Below are 27,140 nucleotides of genomic sequence, written 5' to 3'. Positions count from 1 at the left end.
TCTCACACACACAGTCAGTCACTCACACATGATCAGTCACTCTCACATGCACACACACGGTCTGTCACTCAATCACTTCCATACACATTCACGCACTCACTCTCTCTCTCTCACTCCCACACATGCTGATTCCTACACACTTACTCTCACACGCACATACACACACACAGTCTCATTAACGCCAACACTCACTCCCACACCCACTCTCACTCCCACACCCACTCTCACTCCCACACCCACTCTCACTCCCACACCCACTCTCACTCCCACACATAGACTCTCACAGCCACACACAAACACAAATGCACACACTCTCACTCCCTTACACACACTCCCACACACGCACAGCCTCACTCCCACACACGCACAGCCTCACTCCCACACACGCACAGCCTCACTCCCACACACGCACAGCCTCACTCCCACACACGCACAGCCTCACTCCCACACACGCACAGCCTCAATCCCACACACGCACAGCCTCACTCCCACACACGCACAGTCTCACTCCCACACACGCACAGCCTCACTCCCACACACGCACAGCCTCACTCCCACACACGCACAGCCTCACTCCCACACACGCACAGCCTCACTACCACACATGCACAGCCTCATTCCCACACACGCACAGACACTCACTGCCACACACGCACAGCCTCACTCCCACACACACACAGCCTCACTCCCACACACACACAGCCTCACTCCCACACACACACAGCCTCACTCCCACACACACACAGCCTCACTCCCACACACACACAGACACTCACTGCCACACAAACACGGTCATTGCCACACACCAACACAGACACAAGCACACTCACTCCATCACTCCCATACACACAATCACTCACTTTGATTCCCACATACATTTACTCACTCACTCTCACTCCCACAAACACTCTCTCAGTCTTCCCCACACACACATACTCACTCACTCTCTCACTCCTACACATCCACTCACTCTCTCGGTCCTACACACACTCACTCACTCTGTTGCTCCCAAACACACTCACTCACTCTCTTACCCACACACACCAAGTCACTCACACACACACACACAGACACACAGTCAATCACACACATAGGCTGTCAGTCACACACACAGTCACTCACACACACACACACACACACACACACACACGGTCACTCACACACACAGGCAGTCACACACGCACATTCAGTCACACACAAACACACACATGTACAATCATACACACACACACATGCACAGTTAGGCACACACACACACAGGATGTCACTCACACAGGTAGTCAGTCGCACACATATGTACGCACATTCAGTCACTCACACACACAGTCACTCACACACATTCACACAGTCACACACACACACACACAGTCACACACACACACACACACTCACACACACACAGTCACTCACACGCACAACCACATACACACAGTCACACATACAATCACACACACACAGTCAGTCTCACACAGTCAGTCTCACACACACACATACACACACACAGTCAGTCATACACACACACACACAGTCAGTCACACACACACACACACACACACACACAGTCAGTCACACACACACACACACACAGTCAATCACACACATAGACTGTCAGTCACACACACAGTCACTCACACACACACACACACACACACACACGGTCACACACACCCAGGCAGTCACACACGCACATTCAGTCACACACAAACACACACATGTACAATCATACACACACACACATGCACAGTTAGGCACACACACACAGGATGTCACTCACACAGGTAGTCAGTCGCACACACATGTACGCACATTCAGTCACTCACACACACAGTCACTCACACACATTCACACAGTCACACACACACACAGTCACACACACACACACAGTCACACACACACACACACAGTCACTCACACGCACAACCACATACACAAAGTCACACGTACAATCACACACACACAGTCAGTCTCACACAGTCAGTCTCACACACACACATACACACACACACACAGTCACACACACATACTCACACACAGTCAGTCACACACACACACATACACACACACAGTCAGTCATACACACACACACATAGTCAGTCACACACACACACACACACACACACACAGTCAGTCACACACACACACAGTCAATCACACACATAGACTGTCAGTCACACACACAGTCACTCACACACATTCACACAGTCACACACACACAGTCACATACACACAGTCACTCACACGCACAACCACATACACACAGTCACACATACAATCACACACACACAGTCAGTCTCACACACACACATACACACACACAGTCAGTCACACACACACACATACACACACACAGTCAGTCACACACACATGATCAGTCACTCTCACATGCACACACACGCTCTGTCACTCAATCACTTCCATACACATTCACTCACTCTCTCTCTCTCACTCCCACACATGCTCATTCCTACACACTTACTCTCACACACGCACACACACACAGAGTCCCAAAAACGCCAACTCTCACTCCCATACCCACTCTCACTCCCTCACCCACTCTCACTCCCACACCCACTCTCACTCCCATACCCACTCTCACTCCCACACCCACTCTCACACCCACACCCACACCCACTCTCACTCCCACACCCACTCTCACTCCCACACCCACTCTCACTCCCACACATAGACTCTCACAGCCACACACAAACACAAATGCACACACTCTCATTCCCTTACACACACTCCCACACACGCACAGCCTCACTCCCACACACACACAGCCTCACTCCCACACACACACAGCCTCACTCCCACACACACACAGCCTCACTCCCACACACACACATCCTCACTCCCACACACACACAGACACTCACTGCCACACACACACAGCCTCAATCCCACACACGCACAGCCTCACTCCCACACACACAGACACTCACTGCCACACAGACAAACATGGTCATTGCCACACACCGACACAGACACAAGCACACTCACTCCATCACTCCCCTGCACACAATCACTCACTTTGATTCCCACATACATTCACTCACTCACTCTCACTCCCACAAACACTCTCTCAGTCTTCCCCACACACACATACTCACTCACTCTCTCACTCCTACACACACACTCACTCTTTCGGTCCTACACACACTCACTCACTCTGTCGCTCCCAAACACACTTACTTACTCTCTCACCCACACACACACAAAGTCACTCACACACACACACACACACACACACAGTCAATCACACACATAGACTGTCAGTCACACACACAGTCACTCACACACACACACACACACACACACGGTCACACACGCACACACACACACATTCAGTCACACACAGTCAATCACACACATAGACTGTCAGTCACACACACGGTCACTCACGCACACGGTCACACACGCACATTCAGTCACACACACATTCAGTCACACACACACATTCAGTCACACACACACATTCAGTCACACACACACATTCAGTCACACACACACATTCAGTCACACACACACAGTCACACACACACAGTCACACACACACACACAGTCAATCACACACATAGACTGTCAGTCACTCATACAGTCACCCACACACACACACATGGTCACTCACACACACAGGCAGTCACACACACACACACAGTCAATCACACACATAGACTGTCAGTCGCACACACAGTCACTCACACACACACACACACACACACACACACACACACGGTCACTCACACACACACACGGTCACACACACACAGGAAGTCACACACGCACATTCAGTCACACACGCACATTCAGTCACACACATACACAGTCACACCCACACAAACACACACACGTACAATCATACACACACATGCACGGTTTAGGCACACAAACACAGCAGTCACTCACACAGTCACGCACACAGTCACACACACACAGTCACTCACACACAGTCACTCACACAAACACATTCAAATCGTCACACACGCACACACAGTCACTCTCACACTCGCAGTCACTCTCACACACGCAGTCACTCTCACACACACAGTCACTCTCACACAGAGTCAGTCACACACACACACAGTCAGTCACACACACAGTCAGTCACACGCACAACCACATACACACAGTCAGTCAAACATACAATCACACACAGACAGTCTCACACACACACATACACACAGTCAGTCACACACACACACACACATACACACACACAGTCAGTCAGTCACACACACAAGTACACACACACAGTCAGTCACACACACATGATCAGTCACTCTCACATGCACACACATGCTCTGTCACTCAGTCACTTCCATACACATTCACTCACTCTCTCTCTCTCACTCCCACACATGCTCATTCCTACACACATACTCTCACACACGCACACACACACAGAGTCCCAAAAACGCCAACTCTCACTCCCATACCCACTCTCACTCCCTCACCCACTCTCACTCCCACACCCACTCTCACTCCCACACCCACTCCCACACCCACACGCACTCTCACTCCCACACCCACTCTCACTCCCACACCCACTCCCACACCCACACCCACTCTCACTCCCACACCCACTCACTCCCACACCCACTCTCACTCCCACACCCACTCTCACTCCCACACATAGACTCTCACAGCCACACACAAACACAAATGCACACACTCTCACTCCCTTACACACACTCCCACACACACACAGCCTCACTCCTACACACGCACAGCCTCACTCCCACACACACACAGCCTCACTCCCACACACGCACAGCCTCACTCCCACACACGCACAGCCTCACTCCCACACACGCACAGCCTCACTCCCACACACACACAGCCTCACTCCCACACACGCACAGACACTCACTTCCACACACACACAGCCTCACTCCCACACACGCACAGACACTCACTCCCACACACACACAGCCTCACTCCCACACACACACAGCCTCACTCCCACACACGCACAGCCTCACTCCCACACACGCACAGACACTCACTCCCACACACACACAGCCTCACTCCCACACACACACAGCCTCACTCCCACACACGCACAGCCTCACTGCCACACACACGCAGCCTCACTCCCACACACACACAGCCTCACTCCCACACACGCACAGCCTCACTGCCACACACACGCAGCCTCACTCCCACACACACACAGCCTCACTGCCACACACACGCAGCCTCACTCCCACACACACACAGACACTCACTCCCACACACACACAGCCTCACTCCCACACACACACAGCCTCACTGCCACACACACACAGCCTCACTCCCACACACACACAGCCTCACTCCCACACACATAGACACTCACTGCCACACAGACAAACAGCGTCATTGCCACACACCGACACAGACACAAGCACACTCACTCCATCACTCCCATACACACAATCACTCACTTTGATTCCCACATACATTTACTCACTCACTCTCACTCCCACAAACACTCTCTCAGTCTTCCCCACACACACATACTCACTCACATTCTCACTCCTACACACCCACTCACTCTCTCGCTCCTACACATACTCACTCACTCTCTCGCTCCCAAACACACTCACTCACTCTCTCACCCACACACAGAAAGTCACTCACACACACACACACAGTCAATCACACACATAGACTGTCAGTCACACACACACACACACACACACACACACACACAGTCAGTCACACACACAACCACATACACACAGTCACACATACAATCACACACACACAGTCAGTCTCACACACACACATACACACAGTCAGTCACACATACAGTCAGTCACACACACAGTCAGTCACACACACACACAGTGACACATGCACACACAGGGTCAGTGACACATATACATACCCAGTAAGTCAGACACAGAGACACATACACACACACACACTAATACACACACCCACATAGTCAGTCACACACACAGTCAGTCTCTCACACACACACAGTCAGTCACACACACAGTCAGTCTCACACAGCCTCACTCCCACACACGCACAGCCTCACTCCCACACACGCACAGCCTCACTCCCACACACGCACAGCCTCACTCCCACACACACACAGCCTCACTCCCACACACACACACAGCCTCACTCCCACACACGCACAGCCTCACTCCCACACACACACAGCCTCACTCCCACACACACACACAGCGTCACTCCCGTACACACACTCCCACACACACACACTCTCACTCCCGTACACACACTCACACACACACACAGCCTCACTCCCACACACGCACAGCCTCACTCCCACACACACACACAGCCTCACTCCCACACACGCACAGCCTCACTCCCACACACGCACAGACACTCACTGCCACACACGCACAGACACTCACTGCCACACACGCACAGACACTCACTGCCACACACACACAGCCTCACTCCCACACACGCACAGACACTCACTGCCACACACGCACAGACACTCACTGCCACACACACACAGCCTCACTCCCACACACGCACAGACACTCACTGCCACACACGCACAGCCTCACTCCCACACACACACAGCCTCACTCCCACACACATAGACACTCACTGCCACACAGACAAACAGCGTCATTGCCACACACCGACACAGACACAAGCACACTCACTCCATCACTCCCATACACACAATCACTCACTTTGATTCCCACATACATTTACTCACTCACTCTCACTCCCACAAACACTCTCTCAGTCTTCCCCACACACACATACTCACTCACTTTCTCACTCCTACACACCCACTCACTCTCTCGCTCCTACACACACTCACTCAATCTCTCGCTCCCAAACACACTCACTCACTCTCCCACCCACACACACAAAGTCACTCACACACACACACACAGTCAGTCACACACACAACCACATACACACAGTCACACATACAATCACACACACACAGTCAGTCTCACACACACACATACACACAGTCAGTCACACATACAGTCAGTCACACACACACACAGTGACACATGCACACACAGGGTCAGTGACACACATACATACCCAGTAAGTCAGACACAGAGACACATACACAACACACACACACACACATACACACACCCACATAGTCAGTCACATATATACACACACACACAAAGTCAGTCATACACACAGTCAGTCTCTCACACACACACAGTCAGTCACACACACAGTCAGTCTCACACAGCCTCACTCCCACACACACACACTCTCACTCCCGTACACACACTCACACACACACACAGCCTCACTCCCACACACAAACAGCCTCACTCCCACACACACACAGCCTCACTACCACACACGCAGCCTCACTCCCACACACGCACAGACACTCACTGCCACACACACACAGCCTCACTCCCACACACGCACAGCCTCACTCCCGTACACACACTCCCACGCACACACAGCCTCACTCCCACACACACAGACACTCACTCCCACACACACACAGCCTCACTCCCACACACGCACACAGTCACTCTCACACACACACAGCCTCACTCCCACACACGCACAGCCTCACTCCCACACACACACAGACACTCACTCCCACACACGCACAGCCTCACTCCCACACACGCACAGCCTCACTCCCACACACGCACAGCCTCACTCCCACACACGCACAGACACTCACTGCCACACAGACAAACATGGTCATTGCCACACACCGACACAGACACAAGCACACTCACTCCATCACTCCCATACACACAATCACTCACTTTGATTCCCACATACATTTACTCACTCACTTTCACTCCCACAAACACTCTCTCAGTCTTCCCCACACACACATACTCACTCACTCTCTCACTCCTACACACCCCCTCACTCTCTCGGTCCTACACACACTCACTCACTCTGTTGCTCCCAAACACACTCACTCACTTTCTTACCCACACACACCAAGTCACTCACACACACACACACAGACACACAGTCAATCACACACATAGACTGTCAGTCACACACACAGTCACTCACACACACACACACACACACACACACACACGGTCACTCACACACACAGGCAGTCACACACGCACATTCAGTCACACACAAACACACACATGTACAATCATACACACACACACATGCACAGTTAGGCACACACACACAGGATGTCACTCACACAGGTAGTCAGTCGCACACACATGTACCCACATTCAGTCACTCACACACATTCACACAGTCACACACACACACACACACAGTCACACACACACACAGTCACACACACACAGTCAATCACACACATAGACTGTCAGTCACTAACACAGTCACTCACACACACACACATGGTCACTCACACACACACACACGGTCACTCACACACACAGGCAGTCACACACATAGACTGTCAGTCGCACACACAGTCACTCACACACACACACATGGTCACACACACACATGGTCACACACACACAGGAAGTCACACACGCACATTCAGTCACACACGCACATTCAGTCACACACGCACATTCAGTCACACACACACAAACACACACACAAACACACACACAAACACACACACGTACAATCATACACACACATGCACGGTTTAGGCACACAAACACAGCAGTCACTCACACAGTCACGCACACAGTCACACACACACAGTCACTCACACAAACACATTCAAACCGTCACACACGCACACACAGTCACTCTCACACACGCAGTCACTCTCACACACGCAGTCACTCTCACACAGAGTCAGTCACACACACACAGTCAGTCACACACACAGTCAGTCACATGCACAACCACATACACACAGTCAGTCAAACATACAATCACACACAATCTCACACACACATACACACAGTCAGTCACACACACACACACATACACACACAGTCAGTCACACACACACACACATACACACACACAGTCAGTCAGTCACACACACACATACACACACACAGTCAGTCACACACACATGATCAGTCACTCTCACATGCACACACACGCTCTGTCACTCAATCACTTCCATACACATTCACTCACTCTCTCTCACTCCCACACATGCTCATTCCTACACACTTACACACACACAGAGTCCCAGAAACGCCAACTCTCACTCCCATACCCACTCTCACTCCCTCACCCACTCTCACTCCCACACCCACTCTCACTCCCACACCCACTCTCACTCCCACACCCACTCCCACACCCACACCCACTCTCACTCCCACACCCACTCTCACTCCCACACCCACTCTCACTCCCACACCCACTCTCACTCCCACACATAGACTCTCACAGCCACACACAAACACAAATGCACACACTCTCATTCCCTTACACACACTCCCACACACGCACAGCCTCACTCCCACACACACACAGCCTCACTCCCACACACACACAGCCTCACTCCCACACACACACAGCCTCACTCCCACACACGCACAGCCTCACTCCCACACACGCACAGCCTCACTCCCACACACACACAGACACTCACTGCCACACACACACAGCCTCAATCCCACACACGCACAGCCTCACTCCCACACACACAGACACTCACTGCCACACAGACAAACATGGTCATTGCCACACACCGACACAGACACAAGCACACTCACTCCATCACTCCCATACACACAATCACTCACTTTGATTCCCACATACATTTACTCACTCACTCTCACTCCCACAAACACTCTCTCAGTCTTCCCCACACACACATACTCACTCACATTCTCACTCCTACACACCCACTCACTCCCTCGCTCCTACACACACTCACTCACTCTCTCGCTCCCAAACACACTCACTCACTCTCTCACCCACACACACAAAGTCACTCACACACACACACACAGTCAATCACACACATAGACTGTCAGTCACACACACACACACACACACACACACAGTCAGTCACACACACAACCACATACACACAGTCACACATACAATCACACACACACAGTCAGTCTCACACACACACATACACACAGTCAGTCACACATACAGTCAGTCACACACACACACAGTGACACATGCACACACAGGGTCAGTGACACACATACATACCCAGTAAGTCAGACACAGAGACACATACATACACACACACACACACACACACACATACACACACCCACATAGTCACATATACACACACACACACACAAAGTCAGTCACACACACAGTCAGTCTCTCACACACACACAGTCAGTCACACACACAGTCAGTCTCACACAGCCTCACTCCCACACACACACACTCTCACTCCCGTACACACACTCCCACACACGCACAGCCTCACTCCCACACACGCACAGCCTCACTCCCACACACGCACAGCCTCACTCCCACACACGCACAGCCTCACTCCCACACACGCACAGCCTCACTCCCACACACGCACAGCCTCACTCCCGTACACACACTCCCACAAACACACAGCCTCACTCCCACACACGCACAGCCTCACTCCCACACACGCACAGCCTCACTCCCACACACGCACAGCCTCACTCCCACACACGCACAGCCTCACTCCCACACACACACAGCCTCACTCCCACACACACACAGCCTCACTCCCACACACGCACAGCCTCACTCCCACACACGCACAGCCTCACTCCCACACACGCACAGCCTCACTCCCACACACGCACAGCCTCACTCCCACACACACAGACACTCACTGCCACACAGACAAACACGGTCATTGCCACACACCGACACAGACACAATCACACTCACTCCATCACTCCCATACACACAATCACTCACTTTGATTCCCACATACATTTACTCACTCACTCTCACTCCCACAAACACTCTCTCAGTCTTCCCCACACACACATACTCACTCACTTTCTCAATCCTACACACCCACTCACTCTCTCGCTCCTACACACACTCACTCAATCTCTCGCTCCCAGACACACTCACTCACTCTCTCACCCACACACACACAGTCACTCACACACACACACAGTCAATCACACACATAGACTGTCAGTCACACACACACACACACACAGTCAGTCACACACACACACACACAGTCAGTCACACACACAACCACATACACACAGTCACACATACAATCACACACACACAGTCAGTCTCACACACACACATACACACAGTCAGTCACACACACAGTCAGTCACACACACACACAGTGACACATGCACACACAGGGTCAGTGACACACATACATACCCAGTAAGTCAGACACAGAGACACATACACACACACACACACACACACACATACACACACCCACATAGTCAGTCACATATACACACACACACAAAGTCAGTCACACACACAGTCAGTCTCACACACACACACAGTCAGTCACACACACAGTCAGTCTCTCACACAGTCAGTCTCACACAGCCTCACTCCCACACACACACACTCTCACTCCCGTACACACACTCTCACACACACACAGCCTCACTCCCACACACACACAGCCTCACTCCCACACACACACTCCCACACACACACAGCCTCACTCCCACACACACAGCCTCACTCCCACACACACACAGCCTCACTCCCACACACACACAGCCTCACTCCCACACACACACAGCCTCAGTCCCACACACACACAGCCTCACTCCCACACATGCACAGCCTCACTCCCACACACACACAGCCTCACTCCCACACATGCACAGCCTCACTCCCACACACACACAGACACTCACTGCCACACAGACAAACACGGTCATTGCCACACCGACACAGACACAAGCACACTCACTCCATCACTCCCATACACACAATCACTCACTTTGATTCCCACATACATTTACTCACTCACTCTCACTCCCACAAACACTCTCTCAGTCTTCCCCACACACACATACTCACTCACTTTCTCAATCCTACACACCCACTCACTCTCTCGCTCCTACACACACTCACTCAATCTCTCGCTCCCAAACACACTCACTCACTCTCTCACCCACACACACAAAGTCACTCACACACACACACACAGTCAATCACACACATAGACTGTCAGTCACACACACACACACACAGTCAGTCACACACACAACCACATACACACAGTCACACATACAATCACACACACACAGTCAGTCTCACACACACACATACACACAGTCAGTCACACATACAGTCAGTCACACACACACACAGTGACACATGCACACACAGGGTCAGTGACACACATACATACCCAGTAAGTCAGACAGAGAGACACATACACACACACACACACACACATACACACACCCACATAGTCAGTCACATATACACACACACACAAAGTCAGTCACACACACAGTCTCTCACACACACACAGTCAGTCACACACACAGTCAGTCTCTCACACAGTCAGTCTCACACAGCCTCACTCCCACACACACACACTCTCACTCCCGTATATACACACACACACACACACACACACAGCCTCACTCCCACACACACACAGCCTCACTCCCACACACACACAGCCTCACTCCCACACACACACAGCCTCACTCCCACACACGCACAGCCTCACTCCCACACACGCACAGCCTCACTCCCACACACGCACAGCCTCACTCCCACACACACACAGCCTCACTCCCACACACACACAGCCTCACTCCCACACACACACAGCCTCACTCCCACACACACACAGACACTCACTGCCACACAGACAAACACGGTCATTGCCACACACCGACACAGACACAAGCACACTCACTCCATCACTCCCATACACACAATCACTCACTTTGATTCCCACATACATTTGCTCACTCACTCCCACTCCCACAAACACTCTCAGTCTTCCCCACACACACATAATCACTCACTCTCTCAATCCTACACACCCACTCACTCTCTCGGTCCTACACACACTCACTCACTCTGTTGCTCCCAAACACACTCACTCACTCTCTTACCCACACACACAACGTCACTCACATACACACACACACACACAGACACACAGTCAATCACACACATAGACTGTCGGTCACACACACAGTCGCTCACACACACACACACACACACACACACGGTCACACACACACAGGCAGTCACACACGCACATTCAGTCACACACAAACACACACATATACAATCATACACACACACACATGCACAGTTAGGCAAACACACACAGGCATTCACACACACAGGCAGTCAGTCACACACACATGTACGCACACAGTCACTCACACACACAGTCACTCGCACACATTCACACAGTCACACACACACACACACAGTCACTCACACACATTCACACAGTCACACACACACACAGTCACACACACAACCACATACACACAGTCACACATACAATCTCACACACACAGTCAGTCTCACACAGTCAGTCTCACACACACACATACGCACACAGTCAGTCACACACACACACATACACACACACAGTCAGTCACACACACACACAGTCAGTCACACACACACACACAGTCAGTCACACACACACAGAGTCAGTCTCACACACACAGAGTCAGTCTCACACACACACACACACAGTCAGTCACATACACACACACACAGTCAGTCACATACACACACACACAGTCAGTCACATACACACACACACAGTCAGTCACACACACACACACACAGTCACACACACATGCACACACAGTCACACACACACACACACACACAGTCAGTCACACACACACAGTCAGTCACACACACACACACAGTCACACACACACACACACACAGTCTCACACACACACACACACACACACAGTCACACACACACACACACACACATACACACACACAGTCAGTCAGTCACACACACACATACACACACACAGTCAGTCACACACACATGATCAGTCACTCTCACATGCACACACACGCTCTGTCACTCAATCACTTCCATACACATTCACTCACTCTCTCTCTCTCACTCCCACACATGCTCATTCCTACACACTTACTCTCACACACGCACACACACACAGAGTCCCAAAAACGCCAACTCTCACTCCCATACCCACTCTCACTCCCTCACCCACTCTCACTCCCACACCCACTCTCACTCCCACACCCACTCTCACTCCCACACCCACTCCCACACCCACACCCACTCTCACTCCCACACCCACACCCACTCTCACTCCCACACCCACTCTCACTCCCACACCCACTCTCACTCCCACACCCACTCTCACTCCCACACATAGACTCTCACAGCCACACACAAACACAAATGCACACACTCTCATTCCCTTACACACACTCCCACACACGCACAGCCTCACTCCCACACACACACAGCCTCACTCCCACACACACACAGCCTCACTCCCACACACACACAGCCTCACTCCCACACACACACAGCCTCACTCCCACACACACACAGACACTCACTGCCACACACACACAGCCTCAATCCCACACACGCACAGCCTCACTCCCACACACACAGACACTCACTGCCACACAGACAAACATGGTCATTGCCACACACCGACACAGACACAAGCACACTCACTCCATCACTCCCATACACACAATCACACACTTTGATTCCCACATACATTTACTCACTCATCTCACTCCCACAAACACTCTCTCAGTCTTCCCCACACACACATACTCACTCACATTCTCACTCCTACACACCCACTCACTCTCTCGCTCCTACACACACTCACTCACTCTCTCGCTCCCAAACACACTCACTCACTCTCTCACCCACACACACAAAGTCACTCACACACACACACACAGTCAATCACACACATAGACTGTCAGTCACACACACACACACACACAGTCAGTCACACACACACACACACAGTCAGTCACACACACAACCACATACACACAGTCACACATACAATCACACACACACAGTCAGTCTCACACACACACATACACACAGTCAGTCACACATACAGTCAGTCACACACACACACAGTGGCACATGCACACACAGGGTCAGTGACACACATACATACCCAGTAAGTCAGACACAGAGACACATACACACACACACACACACATACACACACCCACATAGTCAGTCACATATACACACACACACACAAAGTCAGTCACACACACAGTCAGTCTCTCACACACACACAGTCAGTCACACACACAGTCAGTCTCACACAGCCTCACTCCCACACACACACACTCTCACTCCCGTACACACACTCCCACACACGCACAGCCTCACTCCCACACACGCACAGCCTCACTCCCACACACGCACAGCCTCACTCCCACACACGCACAGCCTCACTCCCACACACGCACAGCCTCACTCCCACACACGCACAGCCTCACTCCCGTACACACACTCCCACACACGCACAGCCTCACTCCCACACACGCACAGCATCACTCCCACACACGCACAGCCTCACTCCCACACACGCACAGCCTCAATCCCACACACGCACAGCCTCACACCCACACACGCACAGACACTCACTGCCACACATGCACAGACACTCACTGCCACACACGCACAGCCTCACTCCCACACACGCACAGCCTCACTCCCACACACGCACAGCCTCACTCCCACACACGCACAGCCTCACTCCCACACACGCACAGCCTCACTCCCACACACGCACAGCCTCACTCCCACACACACACAGCCTCACTCCCACACACACACAGACACTCACTGCCACACAGACAAACACGGTCATTGCCACACACCGACACAGACACAAGCACACTCACTCCATCACTCCCATACACACAATCACTCACTTTGATTCCCACATACATTTGCTCACTCACTCTCACTCCCACAAACACTCTCTCAGTCTTCCCCACACACACATAATCACTCACTCTCTCACTCCTACACACCCACTCACTCTCTCGGTCCTACACACACTCACTCACTTTGTTGCTCCCAAACACACTCACTCACTCTCTTACCCACACACACAAAGTCACTCACACACACACACACACACACACACAGACACACAGTCAATCACACACATAGACTGTCGGTCACACACACAGTCACTCACACACACACACACACATACACACACACACACACACACACACGGTCACTCACACACACAGGCAGTCACACACGCACATTCAGTCACACACAAACACACACATATACAATCATACACACACACACATGCACAGTTAGGCAAACACACACAGGCAGTCACTCACACAGGCAGTCAGTCACACACACATGTACGCACACAGTCACTCACACACACAGTCACTCACACACACAGTCACTCACACACATTCACACACACACAGTCACTCACACACATTCACACAGTCACACACACACACACAGTCACACACACAAAGTCACTCACACGCACAACCACATACACACAGTCACACATACAATCACACACACACACACAGTCAGTCTCACACAGTCAGTCTCACACACACATATACACACACACACAGTCAGTCACACACACATACACACACACAGTCAGTCACACACACACACATACACACACAGTCAGTCACACACACACACATACACACACAGTCAGTCACACACACACACACACAGTCAGTCTCACACACACACTCACAGTCAGTCTCACACACACACTCACACAGTCAGTCACACACACACACACACACAGTCAGTCACATACACACACACACAGTCAGTCACACACACACAGTCAGTCAGTCACACACACACACACACACACAGAGTCAGTCACACACACACACACACACACACACACAGAGTCAGTCACACACACACACACACACACATACACAGTCAGTCACACACACACACACACACACACACACACAGTCAGTCACACACACACACACACACACACACAGTCACACACACACACACAGTCAGTCACACACACACACACACACACAATCAGTCACACACACACACAGTCAGTCACACACACACACACAGTCAGTCACACACACACACACAGAGTCAGTCACACACACACACACACACACACAAAGTCAGACACACACACACACACACACACACACACACACACAGTCAGTGACACATGCACACACAGGGTCAGTGACACACATACATACCCAGTCAGTCAGACACAGAGACACATACACACACACATACACACACACACATAGTCAGTCACACACACAACAGGCAGTCACACACAGACACACACACAAAGTAAGTCACACACACAGACACAGTCACTCACACACTGTCAGTCTCACACACGCACACACATACACACACAGTCACATACACACGGCCAGTCACACACACACACACATACACAGACAGTCTGACACACACACACATGCATATAGTCAGTCTCACACACTCAGTCGCTCACACACTCAGTCGCTCACACACTCAGTCGCTCACACACTCAGTCGCTCACACACAGGAACACAAAGTCAGTCACATACACAGATATGCACAGTCAGTCACGCATACACATGCAGTCAGTCGCACACACATCCACATTGACAGTCACACTCACACAAAGTCAGTCACACATACATACACACTCTCTCTCACACACAGTCACTCACAGATAGCCACTCACGCACACACACAGTCAGTCACTCACACATGATCAGTCACTCTCACATGCACACACACGGTCTGTCACTCAATCACTTCCATACACATTCACTCACTCACTCTCTCTCTCTCTCTCTCACTCACACACATGTTCATTCCTACACATTTACCCATACACACACACACACACAGTCCCACTAATGCCAACTCTCACTCCCACACCCACTCTCACTCCCACACCCACTCTCACTCCCACACCCACTCTCACTCCCACACATAGACTCTCACAGCCACACACAAACACAAATGCACACACTCTCACTCCCTTACACACACTCCCACACACACACAGCCTCACTCCCACATACGCACAGCCTCACTCCCACACACACACAGCCTCATTCCCACACACACACAGACACTCACTGCCACACAGACAAACACGGTCATTGCCACACACCAACACAGACACAAGCACACTCACTCCATCACTCCCATACACACAATCACTCACTTTGATTCCCACATACATTTGCTCACTCACTCTCACTCCCACAAACACTCTCTCAGTCTTCCCCACACACACATACTCACTCACTCTCTCACTCCTACACACACACTCACTTACTCTCTCACTCCTACACACACACTCACTCTCTTGGTCCTACACACACTCACTCTCTCACTCCCAAACACACTCACTCACTCTCTCACCCACACACACAAAGTCACACACACACACACAGACACACAGTCAATCACACACATAGATTTTCAGTCACACACACAGTCACTCACACACACACACACACGGTCACTCACACACATACACGGTCACACACGCACATTCAGTCACACACACACACATTCAGTCACACACACACAAACACACATGTACGATCATACACACACACACATGCACAGTTAGGCAGTCACTCACACAGGCAATCAGTCACACACACATGTACACACACAGTCACTCACACACAGTCACACACACACACAGTCACACCGTCACTCTCACACACACAGTCAGTCACACACACATGAACACAAAGTCACTCACACACACTTGCACAGTCAGTCACACACACACTTGCACAGTCAGTCACACACACACTTGCACAGTCAGTCACACACACACTTGCACAGTCAGTCATACACACACATGCACAGTCAGTTATACACACACAGGCAGTCACACACACACTCAGTCAGTCACACACATGCAGACAGTCACACACACAGTCACTCACACACACACACACACACGGTCACTCACACATACACGGTCACACACGCACATTCAGTCACACACACGCACATTCAGTCACACACACACACATTCAGTCACACACACACAAACACACATGTACGATCATACACACACACACATGCACAGTTAGGCAGTCACTCACACAGGCAGTCACACACACATGTACACACACAGTCACTCACACACAGTCACACACACACACAGTCACACCGTCACTCTCACACACACAGTCAGTCACACACACATGAACACAAAGTCACTCACACACACTTGCACAGTCACACACACACTTGCACAGTCAGTCACACACACACTTGCACAGTCAGTCACACACACACTTGCACAGTCAGTCATACACACACATGCACAGTCAGTCATACACACACATGCACAGTCAGTTATACACACACAGGCAGTCACACACACACTCAGTCAGTCACACACATGCACACAGTCACACACACAGTCACTCACATACACTCACACACATTGTCACACACACACATTCACAGTCACATACGCACACACAGTCACTCGCACACACACACTCTCACACACACAGTCACACTCACACAGTCGGTCACACACACACAGTCAGTCACAGACACACATTCAGTCACATACACACAGCCAGTAACACACACGAACACACAATCAGTCACACACACACACATGCAGTCAGTCACACACACACACGCGCACAGTCACACACACACACGCAGTTGCTCACACACAGTCAGTCACACATGCATGCACAAACACACACACACACACACACACACACAGAGTCAGCCCCACACACACACACATGTGCACTCACTCTCACTCACACCTACAGACAGTCACACACACACACACAGTCACACACAAACACACACACACAGACAGTCAAACACAAACACACACACCGTCACACACAAACACACACAGACAGTCACACACAAATACACACACAGGCAGTCACACACACAGAATCACTCACGCAGATGAACACACAGTCAGTCACACACACACACACTTAGTCATTCAGTCACACACACACACACACACAGTTAGGCACAAACACACACAGGTAGTCACTCACACACTCAGGCAGTCACACACACACATACGCACACAGTCACACACACAGTCACTCACATACACACACATGCAGTCACACACACAGTCAATCACAAATGATCAGTCAGTCACTCTCACATGCAGACTCAGTCAGTCACACACACACACACACAGTCACACATGCACATTCAGTCTCTCACACACACACACACACACACACACAGAGTCACTCACACACACAAACACACAATCACTAATACACACGAACACACAGTCAGTCTCACATACATACACACACACAGTCAGTCACACACACACGCAGTTGCTCACACACAGTCACACATGCACGCATACACACACACATGCACACACAGTCACCCACACACACATATGCACTCACTCTCACACACAATCACACACACATGCAGAGTCACACACATAGACAGTCACACACAAATACACACAGTCACACACAAACACAGTCACTCACACACACACAGTCACTCACACACACAGTCACACACATGCAATCAGTCATTCACACAGTCACACACATACACAGTCACACGCAAACACAGTCATACGCAAACACAGTCACACACACATACACAGTCTGTCACACTGACTCACACATTCACACACACACACAGTCACTCTCTCACACACAGTCACTCACACACACACAGTCACTCACACACACAGTCACTCACACACACACAGTCACTCACACACACACAGTCACTCACAAACACTCAGTCTCTCTCAAAGCCACATACACACACTTCCTCCCACACACACAGTACACACTTTCTCTCTCACCCATACACACACACATTCACTCTCACACTCCTATATATACACTTGCTCTTACAGTCTCACACACGCACACAGTCACTCTCACACACACACAGTCACTCACACACACAAAGTCACTCACACACAGTCATTCACACACAGCACACAGTCACTCACAAACATACACACACTGTCACAAACACACACACACTCCCTCCCCCACACACAGTACACGCTTTGTCTCTCATCCATACACACACACACTTACTCTCGCACTCCTACATGTACACTTACTCTTACAGTCTCACATACGCACGCACAGTCACTCTCACACACTCAGTCACTCACATACACACACAGTCACTCACAAACATACCCACACTGTCACAAACACACACACTCCCTCCCACACACAGTACACACTTTCTTTCTCATCCATACCCACACACACTCACTCTCGCACTCCTACATGTACACTTACTCTTACAGTCTCTCACACACACACACACACACACACACATAGTCACTCTCACACACACAGTCATTCACACACACACAGTCATTCACACACACCCACATACAGTCACTCACATACACACACAGTCACTCACAAACATACACACACTGTCACAAACACACACTTCCTCCCACCTACACAGTACACACTTTCTCATCCATACACACACATATTCACTCTCGCACTCCTACATGTACGCTCACTCTCAGTCTCACACATGCACACAGTCACTCTCACACACACACACACTCATTCACACAGTCACACACACACACAGTCACACACACATACAGTAAACACACACACACGCACACACATTCATTCACACACACGTTACTCACAAACACACACATGCATGCAATCATTCACACACAGTCATTCATGCACACACACACAGTCACACACACACAGTCACACACACACAGTCACTGTATACACATACAATCACTCACAAACACACACACACTCCCACATACACTGTACACACTTTGTCTCTTACCCATATACACACACACACTCTCACTCTCATACTCCTACATGTACACTCACTCTCAAAGTCTGTCACACACACACACTCAGTCATACACACACAATCTTTCTCGCTCACCCATACACATACACACTCACTCTCTCATTCCCATACACACTCACTCCCACATACACACAAACTCCCACAAACACTCTCTTACTCCCCCACACACACTCTCACAATCACACACTACACACTTTCTCACTCACCCACACACACAATCTCGCACTCCTACATGTCCACTCACACTCTCACTCCCACACACAGGTACGCACAGACTCACTCCCATGAACACTCTCACTCCCACAGACACTCTCAGTCACACACACACACACTCTCTTATTTCCACACCCATTCGCTCTCTCACTCCCACACACACACACAGCAGTCAGCCTCCTCCTCCTCCCTCCCCTCTCCAGCCCCATGATCTAGGGCTCCATTTCACAGCCAGCCTCTCCTCCCAGGCACTCCACTCTGCTGCACACTGTTCTCCGGGCCCTGGTTGGAGATGCTGCTGCACCACTGGTCAGGGGGTCACGTCTAACGTTGATGGCAGCCGCCACTGGCTTGCAGGCATTACAATGAAGAACATTGGTTTGGGGGGTAATATATTAGCATGGATAGAAGATTGGCTGGCTGGCAGAAATCAGAGAGTATGCGTCAATGGCTCTTTTTCTGATTGGCAGTATGTAATGAGAGTAGTCCCACAGGGTTATGTGCTGGGGCCTCAGCTTTTTACAATTTATATCAATGACTTAGATGAGAGAAGGAATGGGTAGCTAAATTTGCAGATGGCACAAAAATAGGTAGGAAAGTAAGTTGTGAAAAGAACATAAGGAGGTTGCAGATGGATATAGATAGGTTAAGTGATAAATCTGACAGGTGGAGTATACTGTGAGGAAACATGAAGTTGCTCACTCATGACGAAGAATAGAAAAGCAGAGTATTACTTAAACAGAGAAGGGCTGCAGAATTCCGAGGTGCAGAGGGATCTAGAGTCACAAAACATTAGTACGCAGCTACAGAAAGTAATTAAGGAGGCGAATGGAACGCTATCCTTTATTGCGAGAGGAATTGAGCATAAAAGTAAGGATGTTATAGTTCAGTTATACAGGGCATCGGTGAGACCACATCTCGAATACTGTGTGCAGTTTTGGTCTCCTTATTTAAGGAAGGGTGTAAATGCATTGGAGGTGGTTCAAAGGAGGTTTACTGGATTGACACCTGGAACGAGCGGGTTGTCTTATGACGAAAAATTGAACAGACTGGGTTTGTTTCCACTGCAGTTTAGTAGAGTTGGGGGGTGATTCGATTGAAGTATATAAGATCCTGAACAGTCTCGACGAGGTGGACGTGGAAAGGATGTTTCCTCTTGTGTGGGTGAGTCCAGAACTAGAGGTCACTGTTTTAAAGTTAGGGGTCGCCCTTATAGGACAGAGATGAGGAGAATTTTTTTTCTCTCAGAGGGTCGTGAGACTTTGGAACTCTGTGCCTCAGAAGGCGGTGGAGGCAGAGTCATTGAACATTTTTAGGGCAGAGGTAGATAAGATTCTTGTTAGACAAGGGAATCAAAGGTTATCGGGGGTAGATGGCAATGTGGAACTTGAAACACAAAAAGATTAGCCATGGTCTTATTGAGCCAGAGCAGGCCCAACAGGCCGAATGGCTTAGTTCTGCTCCTATTTCATATGTTTGTATGTTCTTTTTATACTATTTTCCCAGTCCACTTATGCCAACTAATTTTATAAATAATGGTAATTACAATGTTAAGCTGGCATATTGTCACTTGACTGGTAATCTAAAGGCTCAGGGTAATGGTCTGGGGACCCGAGTCCGAAACCCACCACAGCAGATGGTGGAATTTGAATTCAATAAAAATCTGGTTTTAAAAGTCTAATGATGACCCTGAAAACCATCGTCAATTGTCATAAAAGCCCATCTGATTCATTAATGCCCTTTAGAGAAGGAAATCTGCCGTCCTCACCTGGTCTGGCCTACATATGACTCCAGATCCACAGCAATGTGGTTGACTTTTAAATGCCCTCTGGAATGGCCTAGCTAGCCATTCAGTTGCATCAAACAGCTAAAAAGTCAAGAAAAAGGAATTAAACTGGACGGACCACCCGGCATTGACCTAGGCACCTGAAACAGCAATGGCGAACCCAGCCCTGTCGGCCCTGCAAAGTCCTCCTTACTAACATCTGGGAGCTAGTGCCAAAACTGGGAGAGCTGTCTCACAGACTAGTCAAGCAATAGCATGACATAGTCATCCTGAAGGAATCATGCCTTACTTATAATGTCCCAGACACCACCATCACCATCCCTGGGTATGTCCTGTCCCACCGGCAGGACAGGCCCAGCAGAGGGGGCAGCACAGTGGTATACAGTCATGAGGGAGTTGCCCTGGGAGTCCTCAACATTGACTCCAGACCCCATGAAGTCTCATGGCATCAGGTCAAACATGGGCAAGGAACCCTCCTGCTTATTACCACATACCACACCCCCTCAGCTGATGAATCAGTGCTCCTCCATGTTGAACACCACTTAGAGGAAACACTGAAGGTGGCAAGAGTGCAGAACGTACTCTGGGTGGGGGACTTCTATGTCAATCACCAAGTGTGGCTCAGTAGCACCATTACTGACTGAGATCTCTGAGCCCTAAAGGATATAGCTGCTAGACTGGGTCTGCAGTAGGTGCTGATGGAACCAACAAGAGGGAAAAACATACTTGACCTCATCCTCACCAACCTACCTGCCTCAGATGCATCTGTCCATGACAGTGTCAGTAGGAGTGACCACTGTACAGTCCTTGTGGAGACAAAGTCCCATCTTCACCTTGAGGATACCCTCCATCATTGCACCATCATCATGCTAAATGGGATAGAAATTGAACAGATCTAGCAACTCAAGACTGCGCATCCATGAGGCGCTGTGGGCCATCAGCAGCAGCAGAATTGTACTCAACCATGATCTGTAACCTCATGGCCTGGCATATCCCCCACTCTGCCATTACCACCAAGCCAGGGGATCAACCCTGATTCAATGAAGAGTGCAGGAGGGTATGCCAGGAACAGAACCAGGCATATCTAAAAATGAGGTGTCAACCTGGTGAAGCTACAACACAAGACTTTTTGTGTGCCAAACAGCATAAGCAGCAAGTGATAGGCAGAGCTAAGCGAGCCTACCACCAACAGATCAGATCTAAGTTATGCAGTCCTGCCACATCCAATCATGAATGGTGATGGACAATTAAACAACTCACTGGCGGAGGAGGCTCCACAATTATCGCCATCCTCAATGATGGGGGAGCCCAGTACATCAGTGCAAAAGATTAGGCTGAAGCATTTACAACAATCTTCAGCCAGAAATGCCGAGTGGATGATCCATCTCAGCCTCCTCCCGAGGTCCCCATCATCACAGATGCCAGTCTTCAGCCATTTCAATTCACTCCACTTGATATCAAGAAACAGCTGAAGGTACTGGATACTGCAAAGGCTATGGGCTCTGACAATATTCTGGCAACTTGTGCTCCAGAACTTACCGCATCCCTAGCCAAGCTGTTCCAGTACAGCTACAACACTCACTTCTACCTAGCAATGTGGAAAATTGCCCAGGTTGTCCTGTACATAAAAAAAGCAGGACAAATTCAACATGGCCAATTACCGCCCCATCAGTCTATTCTTGATTGTGACAGAAGGAGTCATCACCAGTGCTATCAAGCGACACTTGCTTAGCAATAACCTGCTCACTGATGTCCAGTTTGGGTTCTGCCAGGGCCACTCAGCTTCTGACCTCATTACAGCTTTGGTTCAAACGTGGACAAAAGAGCTGAACTCCCGAGGTGAGGTGAGAGTGACTGCCCTTGACATCAAGGCAGCATTTGACCAAGTGTGGCATCAAGGAGCCCTAGCAAAGCTGGAGTCAATGGGGATCAGGGGGAAAATTCTCCACTGGTTGGCATCATACCTAGCACAAAGGACAATGGTTGTGGTTTTTGGAGGTCAATCATCTTAGCTCCAGGACATCACTGCAGGAGTTCCTCAGGGTAGTGTCCTAGGCCCAACCATCTTCAGCTTCCTCATCAATGACCTTCCTTTATAAGGTCAGGTACAGGGATGTTCACTGATGATTGCACAATGTTCAGCACCATTCACGAAACCTCAGATACTGAAACAATCCATGTCCAAATGCAACAAAACCTGGACAATATCGAGGCTTGGGCTGACAAGTGGCACGTAACATATGCACCACACAAGTGTCAGGCAATGACCATCTCCAGCAAGAGATAATCTAACCATTGCCCCCTGACATTTAATGGCATTACCATTGCTGAATTTCCCCACTATCAACATCCTGGGGGTTTGCATTGACCAGAAACTGAACTAGACTAGCCATATAAATATTGCGGCTACAGAGGCTAGGAATCTGGCAGTGAGTAACTTACCTCCTGACTCCCCAAAGCCTGTCCACCATCTACAAGGCACAAGTCAGGAATGTGATGGAATACTCCCCACATGCCTGGATGAGTGAATCACCAACCACAATCAAGAAACTTGACACCATCCAAGACAAAGCAGCTCGCTTGATTGGCACCCCATCACAAATATTCACTCCCTCCATCATCAATGCACAGTAGCAGCAGTGTGTACCATCTACAAGATGCACTGCAGAAACTCACCAAGGTTCCTTAAGCAGCATCTTCCAAATCCAAGACCACGACCATCTATAAGGACAAAGGCAGCAGGTACATGTGAATCACCACCTGGAAGCTCCCTTCCAAGTCACTCACCATCCTGACTTGGAAATTTATCACTGTTCCTTCGCTGTCACTGGGTCAAAATCCTGGAACTTCCTCCCTAACAGCACTGTGGGTGTACCTACACACAGGGCCTGCAACAGTTCAAGGAGGATCTCAGCACCACCTTCTCAAGGGCAATTAGGGATGGGCAATAAATTCTGGCCTAACCAGTGACGCCCACATCGTATAAATAAATTAAAAACATTTCTCACTCTCAAAACAAATGTGAAGTTCTACCATGTTATGCTCTCTCACCTACAGGAACCCTTACTACAAATTCATTAATTGATCCTGTTTCATTGCACATCACCAGGTCTAAAATAGCCAGTTCACATGGTTGGTTCCAGAATGTTCGAAGAAACTATCCTGAAAATACTCTCTGAACTCATCCTCCAGATTATCTTTGCCAATTTGATTTGTTTAATCTATACAAAGATTAAAATCACCCACGATTATTGCAGTACCTTTCTTACAAGCCCTTATTATTTCTCAATTTATACTCTGCCTTACTGTGTAGCTACACAGTAGTCTATAAACTACTCCCAGCAGTCACTTCTTTCTTTTGCTATTTCTCATCTCCACCCAAACTGATTCTATCTTGATCTT

This window comes from Carcharodon carcharias, chromosome 4, assembly GCF_017639515.1.
Source record: "Carcharodon carcharias isolate sCarCar2 chromosome 4, sCarCar2.pri, whole genome shotgun sequence".
Classification (NCBI taxonomy): Eukaryota; Metazoa; Chordata; class Chondrichthyes; order Lamniformes; family Lamnidae; genus Carcharodon; species Carcharodon carcharias.
This window is presented reverse-complemented; position numbering follows the sequence as displayed.